The following is an 18476-nucleotide window of genomic DNA, read 5'->3' on the forward strand; positions in this document are numbered from 1 at the left end:
CACGAGTGGGTGAGAAGTACCAGACAATGGCCAGGGTGGAAAGGTACGATCAGCGGGAACCCGGTGTGTGCCCGCCCTTGCCTGGGTGCCGGGTTCACTGCAGAGGATCGACCGCATCTGGAGGAGGGGTCACAGTCGGTGACCTCAGGTGACATCACCAAGGACCCGCCCAAAAGTTGCTTGTGAGCCATCCCGCTGGTCTGTGAGTGAAGCCGTTCTGAATGATCAGTTGTTCCTGTTCTATCTCTCTCTTCCCCCACGTTGTCCATCGCCATGGCAACGATTACTGCGAACTGACCTACTAAACTGGACTGAACTTTGAGTCACTTTGAAATTTGGTCATTTACCCCTAGACAAGGATAGAGCTTGATTGATGCTGTTATCTTAATTCTGTGCACATGTGTGTTTATCATCGCTGAACTGTTGCATTTATTATCCTTTCGATTACTGTGTTGCTTGTTTCTTTAATAAAACTTTCTTAGTTCTAGTAATCCAGACTCCAACTGAGTGATCCATTTCTGCTGGTTTGGCAACCCAGTTACGGGGTACGTAACAATATGTTTGCAGGTAGGCAGCAATTGTTTTGATTTTGGTCAGTTTTGCCGTTACACAGCCATCAGGGATGCTGAAAGGAAAATGTTTTTGGAGCACTGTTATCAGAAAATTTTAATTCAACTATATACCGTACATCTGAATTAAATCAGTAATAACGATCAGAGAAATATACAGTGAGATGGCAACAGGGAGCTGGCCGAGAGGTGCCAGAACAACAACTTCACACTCAATGTCTGCAAGAACAACGAGCTGATTATTGACTTCAAGAGGAGGAAACGGAGGTCCATAAGCCAGTCCTCACTGCGCGGGGGGGGGGGGTGAGAAGTGGAGAGGGTCAGTAATTTCTAATTCCTCAGTGTTATCATTTTAGAGGCCCTATCCTGGACCCAGCATGTAAGTGCTGTTGGCCAGAAGAAACTACTACAATCTACAATTAGTGGGTTTGACGAGTCAAGGACAGGGGAAGCAGACAAACCAGTTGTCTCTATTTCCCCCCATCTTGTGGTCTCTGAACTGACTCTTGCTCTGGGATGATCGAATCAGAGCAGCTGAATGTGGACACAAGGAACTTCAGGCAATGACCTGTTAAACCTGAGACCATTTTTAGATGAGTAGCTATTTATTATGTAAAATGCCAGACCTACCAATGAAGAAATTTGTAATCTTGTCAGGCTCTGTCTGGGTCACCTCATTTAAATGGTTTAGACCAATCAGAGTTGAAAGACACAAACAGACAAGGTTGGGGTGGGCAGAACCATGAAACAATGTTGGTTGTAGCCCTGGATTAGAATCAGTAAGCAGGTGACCCAGGCAGGTCAAGTGACCTTGAGCCAATGGGATGGAGATCCAACAGTTCAATTAACGAGGAACACTATAAGAGTCAGGAGCTCCATAAGCAGGGACGGTAACTCTCCAGCAACCAGAGACCAACCATTGCAGATGAGGACAACCCCACAGACATATGGAGGTCAGGACCATGAGGAACGCTAAACCAGCGTAGACTCCTTTCCCAGGTAGTACCTTTTCTCTTCGCTGACTGTTCATGGATGGACAGGGAATTCTAACAGGGTGCACACAGGTAGTTGGTTTGTGAACCCACATGCCTTTTAGTTGCAACAATAAAAGTTACTTGTTGGAAAATACAGATTCTCTGCGCCTCACTGACTATTATTGCAAGAGATGATTCTTGTAACAGTTATGAAGAAAGCAAAGCAGCAACTCTACTTCTTGAGGAGCTTGCCAAGATTCGGCGTGACATCTAAAACTTTGACAAACTTCTATAGATGTGTGGTGGAGAGTATATTGACTGGCTGTATCACAACCTGGTATAGAAACACCAATGCCCTTGAATGGAAAATCCTATGAAAAGTAGTGAATACAGCCCAGTCCATTGTGGGTAAAGTCCTCCCCTCTATAGAGCACATCTATACAGAGTGCTGTCGCAGGAAAGCAGCATCCATTGTCAGGGACTTCCAGCATCCAGGACATGATCTTTTCTCGCTGCTGTCTTCAGGAACAAGCTACAAGAATCTCAGGACTCACGCCACCAAGTTCAGGAATAGTTATTACTCCTCAACCATCAGGATTCAGGATCTTGAAACAAAGGGGATAACTTCACTGAACTCTACTTGCCCCATCATTGAAATGTTCCCACAGCCTATAGACTACTTTCAAGGTCTCTTCATCTCATGTTCTCAATACTTATTGCTTATTTATTATTATTTCTTTCTTTTTGTATTTGCACAGTTTGTTGTCTTTTGTATACTGGTTTATCGCCCAAGTTGGTGTGGTCTTTCATTGATTCTATTGTGATTATTACGGATTTATTGAGTATGCCTACAAGAACATGAATCTCAAGGTTGTACATGGTGGCAAATATGTACTTTGACAATAAATTTATTTTGAATTTTGATATAGGAGTGAGATACATCAGCAGATTGAGTGGTATCGCAACATCAACAGCCCACTCAATGGCAGCAAGTCCAAGGAAGGGGAAGTCAGGAGAACACACCAGTCTCATCGAGGGATCAGCAATGGAAACAGTGAACAGCTTCAAGTTCCAAGGCGTCAACATCTCAGAGGATCAACTTGGGCCCAACACACGGAAACAATCATGAACGAATGACAACGGCTAGTCTAAACTGTTTGAGAATATTTGGTATGTCACCAAACACTCTTGCCAACTTCTACAGATGAACAGTGGAGAGCACCCTGACTGTCAACATCACTGCCTAGTCCTATCCTCATCTATCCTCTTCTTGGAAGAACTCTTGGAGTTCTTGATTTATCAGACACGATTTCCCACGTACAAAACCGTGTCGACTGTCCCAAATCAGATCCTGTCTCTTCAGATGTTGGTAGATCCTGTCCTTCAGAATGCCCTCACACAGTTTACTCACCATTGATGTTACACCCACAGGTCTCTTGTTTCCCAGCTTCTTTCTGCTCCCTTCTTTAAACAACGGCACCACATTAGCTGCTCTACAGTCCTCTGGAATTTCATCAGTGACGAGAGATTAAGCAAAAATCTCTGCAAGTACTTGCCTGGCTTCCAACAAGGTTCATGCCCAAGGGTTTTACCCACCTTGATGCACTTTAAGGCTTCTGATAAACTCTTCCCAGCTAATGTGTATGTGCTCTAAGACAACACCATTCACTCCCTCATTTCCTTAACTTACATCATATTTATTTATTTAGTGAAACAATAGACAATAGGTGCAGGAGTAGGCCATTCAGCCCTTCGAGCCAGCACCACCATTCACTGTGATCATGGCTGATCATCCACAATCAGTACCCTTTCCCTGCCTTCTCCCCATATCCCTTGACTCTGCTATCATTAAGAGCTCTATCTAACTCTTTCTTTAAAAATCCAGAGAATTGGCCTCCACTGCCTTCTGAGGCAGAGCATTCCACAGAACCACAACCCTCTGTGTGAAAAAGTTCTTCCTCAACTCCGTTCTAAATTCTCTACCCCTTATTCGTAAACTGTGGCCTCTGGTTCTGGACTCCCCCAACATCGGGGACATGTTTCCTGACTTTAGCGTGTCCAATCCCTTAATAATCTTATATGTTTCAATCAGATCCCCTCTCATCCTTCTAAATTCCAGTGTATACATCCCCAGTCGTTCCAATCTTTCAACATATGACAGTCCCGCCATCCCGGGAATTCATCTTGTGAATCTACGCAGCACTCCCTCAATAGGTAGAATGTCCTTCCTCAAATTTGGAGAACAAAACTGTACACAGTACTCCAGGTGTGGTCTCACCAGGGAAACAGCACGGAACAGGCCTTTCCGGCCCACCGAGACACACTGCCCAGCAGCACACTTATTTAATCCTAGTCTAATCGCAGGGCAATTCACAATGATCAATGCACCTACTAAGCGGTACATCTTTGGACTGTGGGAGGAAACCAGAGCACCTGGAGGAAACTGAAGCGCTCACGGGAAGGACATGCGAACCTCTTACAGAGGATGCCCAAATCAAACGGCCCAAGCTACGACAAGAGTTGTGCTAACTATGACGCTGCTACAGCAACCCCTAATCCACAGTGAAAACTGAAAAGAAATGTATATTAAAAATCTCACCCATTTTGTCCCACGTGCTGATCCATTCTCTCCCAAGCAACCCTTTTATTCTTAATACACAGTACATACTGAATCTCTTGGCTTGATACTATATTGTTCAATATTCTATAGATTGTAAGAATGCTCAAAATTCAAAGTAAATTTACAATCAATAAACATATACGTTACCATATACTATCTTGAGATTTACTTTCTTGTAGGCTTTTGCAGAAAATCAAGAAATACAATAGAATTTATGAAAAACTATACATCAACAGCGACTGACAAACAAACAATGTGCAAAAGAAGACAAACTGCAAATAATAAAAAAGTTAAATAATAGATACTAAGCTGTAGAGTCCTTGAAAGTGAGTCCATAGGTTGCGGAATCAGTTCAGCGTTGAGTTGGGTGAAGTTATCCACTCTGGTTCAGGAGTCTGATGGTTGAAGGGTAGTAACTGTACCTGAACCTGGTGGTGTACGACCCAAGGCTCTGGCATTTCCTTTCTGATAGCAGCAGCTAGAAGACTGCGTGCCCTGGATGCTGGGCGTTCATGACAGATACTGTTTTCTCATACCAGCGTTCTTTGTAGATGTGTTCAATGGCGGGGATGGCTCTGCCTGTGATGGACTGTCATCATCTTCTGTCGGCTCCTCTGTTGAGAATTAGTTGGATCGCTCTTCATCTGCAGCCACCCCTTGACCATGAGGGAACCACGCCATGATGACCCTGCAAGGAGTTAAGCTCCAGAGGGCATCGCTCTTGGGATCTCAGGAACTGACAAGCCTATTCCGCTGAGACAAGATAATGTTCCGCAGAGAAGATCTGTCCTACACACCATACATGAACTGAGCTCATCAGACCTGTGCGGGGAGCTGGAGAGCATTGGGCTCCGAGGTTTTTGGAGCACCTGAATTGGTTAATGGTTGATTAATAAGATCGTTAAAATCGTTTAGAGCTCCTTGTGTTTTGCTCCAGCGATTCGCTCTCTGTAATGCAGTCTCCTGGTGCTTTCTGTTTGAGCTTGTTAAGTTATTCTGACAAGCTTGGTGAGATTTTAAGTGGATGTCCAATTAGTGCCAATCGCAGGGTCCGAGTTTTGAGAACGTTACATCTCCCAGTGTCACTCGGCCAAGCCACCGATGTTCTGTTGGAATTCTTGTGAATAAATTGTAGTTGTCATCTCTATGCAGAGTCTGTCTTTATTCCGCACTTGGGTTCCAATATTGCCAGCACACATTGTGACAATGTAAGTAACATGTATTTTTCAAACGTACTAACAAAATTTTCTACTCCTGTCTAATTATTACACAAAGTAGAGGATGAGCAGTCAGCATTGTAGCTCCCTGATGGCCAGTCTACCAATCAGTAAAACATCTATCAACTATTATTTTTTGCTTTTTGCCAGAGAGTCAACTTTGGATGTAACTTTCCTTGGATTCTACAGACTTCAATTTTCAGATTAGCCTGCATCTGGGAATTCATCACAGTAAAATTATAAACACCAGGTCAAACTATCTTACCAAATCATTACCAATCTTGCTATATCCCGAAAACCTGAATCAATCCAAGTCATAGAATCACTTAGTTGCTGTTCAGGGGCTGGAAATCTCAAAGTGACACTTCTTCATTCAGCTCACTTGTGAAACCTTACCACTATTTACCACACACATCAAGAGTGTAGTAGAATATCTCCACTTGACTGGATGAGTACATCTCCAACAACAAGCAAAGAAGGTCAATACTATTCAGGATTAAAAGAACTCCTCGACTAGCATGCTACCCACTACCCTGATCCGTCTCCGGCAGATATTAGTGGATCAAGATGGTGATTCAGTAATACGTCACTGTTGCCATCAATGAATACATTAAGCCAGAGATGGCAGGTTCTTAACAAATCCGTGCTGACTGACCACATCGTTACAGGATTAACGATTTAACGATTTGTGTGGATGAGGATTAGCGCTTATCTGCATTTGAAGAACAGTGTTGACCATTCATCAACAAAACTAGGTTAGGCAATTCACTACACAACTCGTAATTAATCGACGCTCACACTTTATTCTCTCTGCACAAGCCACAATGGAACTATGTTGACCCCTGGGCCAACAACTTAGAACATAAATACTGCTGCTCCCTTTGTACTGTTACGTACCCCGTAACTGGGTTGCCAAACCAGCAGAAATGGATCACTCAGTTGGAGTCTGGATTACTAGAACTAAGAAAATTTTATTAAAGAAACAAGCAACACAGTAATCGAAAGGATAATAAATGCAACAGTTCAGCAATGATAAACACACATGTGCACAGAATTAAGATAACAGGATCAATCAAGCTCTATCGTTGTCTAGGGGTAAATGACCAATTTCAAAGTGACGCAAAGTCCAGTTCAATTTAGTTCAGTTCGTAGTAATCGTTGCCATGGCGATGGACAACGTGGGGGGAGGGAGAGAGAGAACGGGAACGACTGATCATTCAAAACGGCTTCCACTCACAGACCGGCGATATTGCTCACAAGCAGCTTTCGGGCGGGTCCTTTGTGATGTCACCTGAGGTCACCGACTGTGACCCCTCCTCCAGATGCGGTCGATCCTCTGCAGTGAACCCGGCACCCAAGCAAGGGCGGACACACACTGGATTCCTGCTGATCGTACCTTTCCACCCTGTGCGTTTAAGGCTTGGTTCCGCCACCAGCCTTCCAAAACGACTCCTGCCGACTTGCGGGGGGGGCACTGCTTCCAGGGTCTCGTTACCTCGTGGTGTCGTGTGTGTCCTGCCTCAGCGAACCTGTCCCTTTTTATCCCCCTGCTGGCGTATCGCCTGTCCATCACTTCAAACAGTTCAGGGTTCAAAGGGGGAGCTGATCTTGACAATACCCAGACTGATGGCTCCTTCATTAACATCTCCAAATGCTGCTTCATTGTGTTCCTTATCTCTCCCTCCCCTGAGGACAGGTGGCAGACCAACTGCTGATGCCACTGGTGCTAGCCCAGGCCAGCAAACATCTTAATTTATGTGTATTCTCGTCACAGTACCAATACTCACTCGGACAACTTGTCCAATTTATAGCACCAAAATGGGCAATCTCCATTGGCCAGATGGTCTATGCTTTCCTCTCCCAGCCCCCAGCATGGGGGTTCTCCCTTGCAATGGTGGGTCTCTTGAGAGGATTATCGCTGATAGCACACTGAAAGTGTCCACTTTAATACTTGTTCCTTACCAATTCAAATACTGCATTCCTGCGGCATTGGCTTTAGGTCATGTGTCTGACCTTTAACATCTTTTTATTGGCTCTTCAGTGACCAAGTCGAATCACTCCAGGCAAGCACAGACCCCAATATTCACAAACCTACATGTTATATTATATCAAAAACACCCCACAAATAATTTCTTATTTGGAAATGGTCTCGAGTCCATTACCTGAAGCAACATTGTGTTTATTTTAAAACACAGAAAGGAAAGCAACTTCATCTCACAAAATGGAGGATTAAAACAGTTCCACAAAATGGCAGCCTCCATCTCCAAAAACACGGCAGGAACGAAGACAATTGATCTGTCTGCTTCCACTGCCCTTGACCCATTCGAGTTCAGCAATTTTTTCCATATTTTAAATCCAGCATGGCCAACAACATTACAGCCAAGAACAACCATCTGAAATAAGTGCAGCAACCATGCCTGGGTAACAACCTGAAGTAAGAACCTCACTAAAAAGTAGAATATGCAGTACAGTGCAAAAGTCTGAGGCACATGTACAAACGTTTGTATATCGCTAGGGTGCCTAAAACTTCTGCACAGTACTGTATTCGTCAACATAGAACGGAGAGCGAGATTGTAAATCTGGCAGGAGGAAAGGATGTTGGGAATGGTGAGGGCGGAGCACTGTGGCAGGGTTGTGGGAGAGGTGACAGAGAAGAAGTGCCAGGACTGGTGAGGGGAGGGGTGCGGTCCGGGTGCAAACACACCCAGCCTTGAGACACCAGGCAAAGTCATCTGATTCAAAACAATTGGTTTATTGATATTTATAGAATGTCTCTCTGGTGCTTCCCACTCCCTCTCCCTTCCCCTTTTCCCAACCATGAATCCCTCTCCCAGTCCCCTTCCCACTCTCAGTCCACAATAGAGACCCCCAGATCAGAATCAGGTGTATCATCGCTTACAGACATGTTTTTTGTGGCAGCAGTACAATATATAAAATTACTACAGTACTGTGCAAAAGTCTCAGGCACCCTAGCTCTGTGTGTGTGTGTGTGCGTGTGCGTGTGCGTGTGTGTGTGTGTGTGTGTGTGTGCGTGTGCGTGTGTGTATAATGCCTAAGATTTTGAACAGCAGTGTGCAAATTTCAAAGCAAATTTATTATCAAAGTACACAGAGAATTTGTCACCTTCACTATCGTACTGTAGCGATGTGCTACACACAGCGCTAGAATAACCACACGGAGTCGGTGAGTTAGAGTTGCGATGAAAGAGGTTTATTCAAACTTCGCGGCCCGCTTTAAAGCCTTCCCGTTCCCGCCCTTTTTGCTGCCGGCCCTCTGCCTGCGCGCGCTGTTTCGTGAGCCGGTTCGTGGGTGTCAGAAAGTGGGTCGCCACATAACCCCCCCCCCCCCCAGAACCGGCGATACCTCCCCCAATGTCCACAGTCTGGATCGGCCTCTGTTTGGGAGGTCTGCCCCTGCGCCGCGGTGCCTGAGCCTGGACCGGTTGCGCCAAGTCCACATGGGCCGGTTTGAGTCGGTCCACCGTGAAAACCTCCTCTCTCCCCGCAATGTCCAGCACGAACGTGGACCCGTTGTTGCTGATCACCTTAAACGGCCCCTCGTAGGGCCGCTGTAGCGGTGCCCGGTGTCCTCCCCGTCGTACAAAAAGAAACTTACAGTTCTGCAGGTCTTTGGGTACGCAGGTCAGGCTCTGTCCGTGCTGTGAAGTGGGTATGGGGGCCAGGTTACCGAGCCTCTCCCGTAGTCTGTCCAGGACTGCTGTGGGTTCTTCCTCTTGCCCCCTTGGGGCTGGTATGAACTCTCCTGGGACGACCAGGGGCGCGCCGTACACCAACTCGGCCGACGAGGTGTGTAGATCCTCTTTGGGCGCCGTGCGGATTCCGAGCAGGACCCAGGGAAGTTCGTCCACCCAGTTAGGCCCCTCCAGGCGGGCCATGAGAGCCGATTTCAGGTGACGGTGGAAGCGCTCCACTAGTCCGTTTGACTGTGGGTGGTAGGCAGTTGTGTGGTGTAGCTGTGTTCCTAAAAGGCTGGCCATAGCCGACCACAGGCTGGAGGTGAACTGGGCGCCCCTGTCGGAGGTAATGTGGGCTGGTACCCCAAAGCGGGCTACCCAGGTTGCGATCAGTGCTCGGGCGCAGGATTCAGAGGTGGTGTCGCTGAGCGGGACTGCCTCTGGCCATCTGGTGAACCGGTCTATCATAGTTAGGAGGTACCGCGCTCCTCGTGACACTGGCAGGGGCCCCACGATATCCACATGAATATGGTCGAACCTCCGGCGGGTGGGTTCGAACCGCTGCGGTGGAGCCTTGGTGTGCCGCTGCACCTTGGCCGTTTGGCACTGCATGCACGTTTTGGCCCATTCACTGACCTGTTTAAGAAGTCCATGCCACACGAACCTGTTGGAGACCAGCCGGACGGTTGTCCTGATGGAGGGGTGCGCTAAGTTGTGAATGGATTTGAACACCCGCCGGCGCCAGGCTGCTGGGACGACGGGGCGGGGTTGGCCAGTAGCTACGTCACATAGTAGGGTCCTCTCACCTGGGCCTACGGGGAGGTCTTGGGGCTGCAAACCGGAGACTGCAGTCCTGTAACTGGGGATCTCAGCGTCTGCCTGCTGTGCCTCTGCCAGCGCTGCATAGTCCACCCCCGGGACAGGGCCTGTATGGTAGGTCTGGAAAGTGCGTCTGCCACGACATTGTTCTTTCCAGAGACATGCCGGATGTCCGTCGTGTACTCGGAGATGTAGGACAGATGTCGCTGCTGGCGGGACGACCAGGGGTCGGACACCTTAGTGAACGCAAAGGTAAGCGGTTTGTGGTCTGTGAACACGGTGAAGGGCCTACCTTCTAAGAAGTACCTGAAATGCCGGATTGCCAGGTATAGTGCCAATAGCTCCTGGTCGATAGCACTGTATTTGAGTTCGGGTGGTCGTAGGTGTTTGCTGAAGAACGCCAGGGGTTGCCAGCGACCCTCGATGAGTTGTTCCAGCACCCCACCGACTGCTGTGTTGGATGCGTCCACCGTGAGGGCAGTAGGAACGTCCATTCTGGGGTGCACTAGCATCGCGGCGTTTGCCAAGGCTTCTTTGGTTTTAACGAAAGCGGTTGCGGCCTCTTTGTTCCAGGTAATGTCCTTGCCCTTACCCGACATTAGAGTGAACAAGGGGCGCATGGTTCGGGCTGCTGAGGGGAGGAAACGGTGGTAGAAATTCACCATACCCACGAATTCCTGCAAGCCTTTGATTGTGTTGGGTCGGGGGAAGTGGCGGACCGCGTCTACCTTGGCGGGCAGCGGGGTTGCCCCGTCTTTAGTAATCCTGTAGCCCAGGAAGTCGATGGTGTCGAGTCCGAACTGGCATTTGGCTGGATTGATTGCAAGGTCGAATTCACTCAGGCGGGAGTAGAGCTGGCGGAGGTGGGACAGGTGCTCCTGCCGACTACTGCTGGCTATGAGGATGTCGTCCAAATAGATGAATGCAAAGTCCAGGTCGCGTCCCACAGCGTCCATTAGCCGCTGGAAAGTCTGTGTGGCATTCTTTAGACCAAACGGCATTCAGAGGAATTCGAAAAGTCCAAACGGGGTGATAAGTGCTGTTTTGGGGATGTCGTCCGGATGTACAGGGATTTGATGGTATCCCCGGACGAGGTCTACCTTGGAAAAGATCCTTGCGCCGTGTAGGTTTGCTGCGAAGTCTTGAATGTGCGGCACCGGGTAGCGGTCTGGCGTTGTAGCCTCGTTCAGTTTGCGGTAGTCACCGCATGGTCTCCAGCCCCCCGTTGCCTTGGGCACCATGTGAAGGGGGGAGGCCCATGGGCTGTCGGACCGTCGTATGATCCCTAATTCCTCCATTTTCTTGAACTCCTCCTTCACCAGTCGGAGCTTGTCCGGGGGAAGCCTTCGAGCACGGGCGTGGAGAGGTGGTCCCTGGGTCGGGATGTGGTGCTGTACTCCGTGTCTGGGCATGGCTGCCGTGAACTGCGGTGTCAGTACTGATGGGAAATCCGCCAGGAACCTGGTGAATTCATCGTCGGACAGCGTGATGGAGTCCAGATGTGGGGCTGGCAACTGTGCTTCACCCAGGGAGAACGTTTGAAAAGTCTTGGCATGGACTAATCGCTTCCCTTGCAAGTCGACCAGCAGGCTGTGGGCTCGTAGAAAATCTGCCCCCAGCAGTGGTTGGGCCACGGCGGCCAGTGTGAAGTCCCACGTGAACCGGCTGGAGCTGAACTGTAGCCGCACCGTGCGGGTGCCGTAGGTTCGTATTGTGCTGCCATTAGCGGCCCTCAGGGTGGGTCCCGGTTCTCTGTTGCAGGTTTCGTAACTCGTTGGAGGTAAGACGCTGATCTCCGCTCTGGTGTCGACCAAAAAGCGGCGTCCCGACTGCTTGTCCCAGACGTACAGGAGGCTGTCCTGATGGCCAGCCGCCGTAGCGATCGGTGGCGGCTGGGCCTTGGCGTTTCCCGGGAATTTGCAGGGCGGTCTGCAGCGGCGGGCCTCCGTGCCCCACCGCTGGTGGTAGAAGCACCATTGTTCGTTGGGCTCCTCACTTCCGTCGCCGGGTTTTGTAGGCTCTGCTGCCAGGCCTGGTCTGGTCTGTCGTTGGGCACGCGGCTTGGTGATCTGTGCGACGGATGCCCCTCTCTCTTTCCTGGCATTCCACAGCACATCTGCTCGGGCCGCCACCTCCCGGGGTTTGCTGAAATCTGCGTCAGACAGCAGCAGGCATATGTCCTCGGGCAGTTGCTCTAGGAACGCCTGCTCAAACATGAGGCAGGGTTTGTGTCCTTCAGCCAGGGCCAGCATCTCGTTCATTAATGCTGACGGCGGCCTGACTCCCAAACCATCCAGGTGCATTAAGCGGCGTGCTCGTTCGTGCCGTGAGAGTCCGAAAGTCCTTATGAGCAGGGTTTTGAATGCTGTGTATTTGCCGTCCTCCGGGGGCGACTGTATAAACTCCTCAACTTGTGCAGCAGTCTCCTGGTCAAGAGAGCTCAGCACGTAGTAGTAGCGAGTGGACTCCGAGGTTATCTGCCGAATGTGGAATTGTGCTTCTGCTTGTTCGAACCATAAATGGGGTCGCAGCGTCCAGAAGCTTGGCAGTTTTAACGAAACTGCGTGAACAGATGCAGCATCGGTCATCTCTGGTCCAAATATCGTTTGGGCCGTCGGGGTCACCAATTGTAGCGGTGTGCTGCACACAGCGCTAGAATAACCACACGGAGTCGGTGAGTTAGAGTTGCGATGAAAGAGGTTTATTCAAACTTCGCGGCCCGCTTTAAAGCCTTCCCGTTCCCGCCCTTTTTGCTGCCGGCCCTCTGCCTGCGCGCGCTGTTTCGTGAGCCGGTTCGTGGGTGTCAGAAAGTGGGTCGCCACAGTACTACCATTCACTTTCTAGTGCAGGGTGGAACAGAGAAATACTGTAGAATCAGCAAAAAACCACACACAAAGATTGACAAACAGCCAACGTGCAGATGAGGAGAATTTCTGCAAATAGAAAATAACAAGTCATAATACATAATATAAATAAATAATACTGAGAACATGAGTTGGCGAGTCCCTGAAATTGAGTCCCCAGGTTGTGTTCAGTGATCAGTTCAGTGTTGAGGTGAGTAAGGTATCCACGCTGGTTTAGGAGCCTAATGGGTTTTTTTTTTAAGTAGCTGAGAAATTGCAGGGCTTCCGCTATCTACCATGGTCTCACTCATAATGGGATAAAGTTGAGGTCTTTATACTTTGAACCACTGTCTTTTTTCACCCTTTTCTAGATTTGCACACAGCAGCCAATGCCAGTGACAGCAGCAATCTGACGGGGAAGAAAAATCCTTCCCAAATCATCTGCAATTTTCACAGCAGCAGCAATAGACTATTAGACTATAAAGTAACAAGAAATAGCAGCAGAATTCTGCCACTCAGCCCATCAAGTCTGCTCAGCCATTCCATCATGGTCGATTGTCCTTCTGCCTTCCTCTGTAACCTGTAACACCCTTTCTAATCAAGAACATTTCAAACTTCACTTTACATATACCCAATGACTTGGCTCCACAGCTGTCTGTGGCAATAAATACCACAGATTCACCAGCCTCTGGCTAAAGAACTTCCTCCTTATCTCTGTCCTTCTATTCAGAGACTGTGCCCTCTGGTCCTAGACTACCTCACTATAGGAAACATCTCCACTCTATCTAGGCCTTTCAACATTTGGTAGGTTACACTGAGTTGCAATTTCAACCGAACCATTAAACTTTCCTACCTGGAAAATTAAGTTAATACAATAGATTAGGCATTGTAAATGACTGGGTTACAGTGGGCCAAAGAAATTTTTGTCAGAGGAGCCGGTACTCAGGCAGACATCAACACATGAGGTCTAAGGTACTGTACAATTACTGAATAAGTCTTATTTAGAGAAGATCAGAAATCAAGCCTGCAGCCAGGGAGTCACAGGGTGAGGGGCTCGTGAATGTCTGTATAAAGGCTGGGAAGGAGGTTTATTCTCAAATCATTTGCTGCAGGGTTTGGATAATTGCCTACAAGGGTGATTTCTGATTTTCTCAATATAAGCCAACTGAACTGATTCCACGACGCAACCTGCAGACTCACTTCAACAACTCATTACAACTCGTGTTTTCAGTATTATTTATTTAAATATACAGCATATTTTATTTTATTTGCACTATTTGCCTTTTGCACATTGGTTGTTTGTCAGTCTTTATGTATGTATAGTTTTTTTCTTAAATTCTAATGTATTTCTTCATTTTCATGTAAATGCCTGAAAGAAAATTAACTTCATGGTAGCATATACTGTACCTCCTGCACCCAGTAAAGTGGCCACTGAGTGTATGTTTGTGTCTGCTGCTGCTGAAGCCCCACTTTGAGGTTTGACGTGTTTTGTGTTCAGAGATGTTCTTCTACGCACCACTGCTGTATCGTGTGGTTAGTTGAGTTGCTGTCGCCTTCCTGTCAGCTTGAACTGGTCTCGCCATCCTCCTCTGACCTCTCTCACTAACAAGGCATGTTCACCTGCAGAACCACCACTCTGTTTTTCACACCATCCTCTGTAAATTCTAGAGACTGTGTGTGAAAATCCCAGGAGATCAGCAGTTCCTGAGATACTCAAACCACCCATATGGCACCAACAATCACTCTAGAGTCAAAGTCACATAGATCACATTTCTTCTCCATTCTGATGTTTGGTCTGTACAACAACTGAACTTCAATAGGTTTCAAAAGGTACACTTAATGTCAGAGAAATGTATACAATATACATCCTGAAATTCTTTTTCTTCGCAAACATCTACGAAAACAGAGGAGTGCTCCAAAGAATGAATGACAGTTAAATGTTAGAAACCCAAAGCCCCCCCAGCTCCCCTCCCTCCCACACAGCAGAAAAACAACAACCCCACCAACACCAGCAAAAAAGCATCAGCACCCTCCACCAAGCACTCAAGCGTGCAGCAAAGCATCAGTAAAGACACAGACTTGCAGTACCCCAAAGATTACTCGTTCAGTAATTTGACATACTACAGGCTCTCTCTCTCACTCTCCCTAATAAGAGAAAAAGATGTGTCCCTGTTTCTTGACCACATCAGCAAGTTTATATGCATTGAGTTGCTGTCATATGATTGGCAGATTAGATATTTGCAGTAACAAGCAGGTGTACAGATGTACAGGTGTACCTAATAAAGTGGCCAACTTGATTAAACTTTACTCAGACTTTTGAACAGTAACCAGGGATCAGTGCACATATCAGTAGCTTATCATTACGTAACAACAGCTAAAAAGTACACCACTGATCTCAATTGCAGTAGGTTAATCATTTATTGTTAAAGACACTCTACATTTGCAAGTTTTTTTTTAATGTTTCTTTCTCCAACAATTGTACCCTACCTTCCACAAACCTCACTCCAATTCTGAACCGTCGTCTGCAGTTAAAGCTGTTCATACTGGTGTGCTGGGCTATGCAACAGAGATAGGGGAGAACTCAGGCAGGTTAGAGATTAGCACGCTCTCTTCTCACTGCTGCCATCAGGAAGGAGGTACAAGAGCCTCAGGACTCACAGCACCAGGCTCAGGAACAGCTACTACCCCTCAATCATCACCATGTGTGGTTTTTCATCGACTCTACTGACTTTCTTTATATTTACTATGAATGCCCACAAGAAAATGAATCTCAGGATTGCATATAGTGACATATACTGTATGTCTCTAAATTAATAATATATTTACTTGGAACACTGAAGAAATGGCCTCTGGCAGTGCCTTGTGCGGGTGCTGGGCTCTGCTGTAAAGTTTTTTTTACACAATGTTCAAGAAGGAATTGTGGTTGCTTTAAACTTTAAATGGTACATTCGGTGCCGACGTTAGATGCCAAGTAGATTTGCATAGTGTAACAATATCTGAACCCACAAATGAAAGGCCGTATTGTCACTGATGGTGGGAAATCCTGAATGTGACACTCTATCATACTGCGTCCTCAGTGCCTCTGTGACTGGGTTCTTTGCCAGTCCAATCTAACCAGCGATTACATTATTGTGAACTGAGGGAACAGCAGGACGTGTCAACCGAAGTATACCATTCGACAGAAGTCTGAAGCTCTGCACGAAGGCTACAGCTTGTCTTTGCTGATGTTATTTATTCTTGTTGTGCCAATCATATGATTCATAACTTGTTGGCATTTTTGCAAGTGCAATCACTGTAGGCATAAAGAAACAGCTTCACAGTATTTTAATCAAGAACACACACAAAATGCTGGAGGAACTCAGCAGGTCAGGCAGCATCTATGGAGAGAAATAGACAATTGACACTTCAAGCCAAGAGCCTTCACCAGGACTGGAAAGGAAGGGTTGGCTTCTTCCCCCTTTCTTTTCAGTCCTGATAAAGGGTCTCAGCCCGAAATGTCATCCATTTTCTTCAAGAAGGATGCTTACTTGAAGTCTTAAGCTGATCTTTGGTTCTGCTGTTATTTTTGGTTAATATATTTGGAAAAGGGTGATGAGTCCAGAGTAGTGTCAGGGAGTTCAGTAGTCTCATTGCCTAGGGGAAGAAGCTGTTTCCCATCCTAACAGTCCTTGTCCTAATGCTACAGTACCTCCTGCCTGATGGTAGGGAGTCAAAAAGATTGTGGGATGGTTGCTAGGACTCCTCAACAATGCTAAGTGTCCTATGTAGGCAGCGCTCCCAATAAATATCTCTGAAAAAGTGGAAGAGAGACCCCATTGATCTTCTCAGCAGTCCTCACTACCCTTTGTAGGGTCTTGCAGTCAGATGTAGTGCAATTCCCGTATCAGATAGTGACATGACTGGTCAATAGAACTAATGTAAAAATAGACGCTGAAGATAGAGCACATATGCAAGGAGCATCCAGAGGAAGTGATTGAGGTACAACAATAATGACATTTAAAATACACTTTGATAGGTATGTAGATATGAAAGGTTTACATAGATATGGGCCAAACATATGCTGCACACGATGACCCCGTGATATCGGTCTCTGAGGCCGATGTTAGGCGTCTTAAAGAAAGTGAACCCTCCCAAGGTGGAAGGTCCCGATGGAGTACCTGATAAGGCTCTGAAAACCTGTGCCAACCAACTGGCGGGAGTATTCAAGGACATTTTCAACCTCTCACTGCAACAGGCAGAAGTTCCCACTTGCTTCAAAAAGGCAACGATTATACCAATGCCTAAGAAGAATAATATGAGCTGCCTTAATGACTATCGCCCGGTAGCACTCACAGTAATGAAATGCTTTGAGAGGTTGGTTATGACTAGACTGAACTCCTACCTCAGCAAGGGCCTGGACGCATTGCAATTTGCCTTTCGCCACAATAGGTTAACTGCAGATATAATCTCAATGGCTCTTCACACAGCTTTAGACCACCTGGACAACACAAACACCTATGTCAGGATGCTGTTCATAGACTATAGTTCAGTACTTAATACCATCATTGCCACAATATTGATTGAGAAGTTACAGAACCTGGGCCTCTGTACTTCCCTCTGCAATTGGATCCTCGACTTCATAACCGGAAGAGCACAATCTGTGTGGATTGGTGATAACATCTCCTCTTCACTGACTATCAACACTGGTGCACCTCAGGGGTGTGTGCTTCGCCCACTGCTCTACTCTCTCTATACCCATGACTGTGTGGCTAGGCAGAGCTGAAATACCATCTATAAATTTGCTGACGATACAACCATGTTGGTAGAATTTCATGTAGTGACGAGAGGGCGTACAGGAGTGTGATATGCCAACTAGTGGAATGGTGTCGTAGCAACAACCTTGCACTCAATGTCAGTAAGACGAAAGAGTTGATTGTGGACTTTAGGACGGGTAAGACGAAGGAACACATACCAATCCTCATAGAGGGATCAGAACTGGAGAGAGTGAGCAGTTTCAAATTCCTGGGTGTCAAGATCTCTGAGGATCTAACCTGGTCCCAACATATCGATGTAGTTATAAAGAAGGCAAGAACAGCGGCTATATTTCATTAGGAGTTTGAAGAGATTTGGTATGTCAACAAATACACTCAAAAACTTCTATAGATGTACTGTGGAGAGTATTCTGACAGGCTGCATCACTGTCTGGTATGAGGGGGAGGGGGGTTACTGCACAGGACGGAAAGAAGCTGCAGAGGGTTGTAAGTTTAGTCGGCTACATCTTGGGTGCTAGCCTACAAAGTACCCAGGGCATCTCCAAGGAGCAGTGTCACAGAAAGGCAGCGTCTATTATTAAGAACCTCCAGCACCCAGGGAATGTCCTTTTCTCACTGTTACCATCAGGTAGGAGATACAGAAGCCTGAAGGCACACACTCAGCGATTCAGGAACAGTTTCTTCCCCTCTGCCATCTGATTCCTAAATGGACTTTGAACCCTTGGACACTACCTCACTTTTTTTTTAATATATAGTATTTCTGGGTTTTTTTGCACAATTTTTAATCTATTCAATATTTGTATACTGTAATGTATTTATTTATTTATTGTTATTTTATTTAGGTTTTTTTTCTTCTATATCATGTATTGCATTGAACTGCTGCTGCTAAGGTAACAGATTTCATGTCACATGCTGGTGATAATAAACCTGATTCTGATTCTGACACATCCACATGGTCACCTTGGTCAGCAAAGAGGAGATGTCTTGTT

The 18476-nt window shown here is 46.9% G+C and overlaps 1 protein-coding gene across 2 annotated transcripts in view; it reads right to left on the reverse strand.

Moving 5' to 3' along the window:
• Positions 1 to 18476, reverse strand: part of LOC134345851 (semaphorin-4F-like) — a 174250-nt gene that overhangs the window by 38633 nt on the left and 117141 nt on the right. The window lies entirely within an intron of this gene.

This window comes from Mobula hypostoma, chromosome 4 (genome assembly GCF_963921235.1).
Source record: "Mobula hypostoma chromosome 4, sMobHyp1.1, whole genome shotgun sequence".
NCBI lineage: Eukaryota > Metazoa > Chordata > Chondrichthyes > Myliobatiformes > Myliobatidae > Mobula > Mobula hypostoma.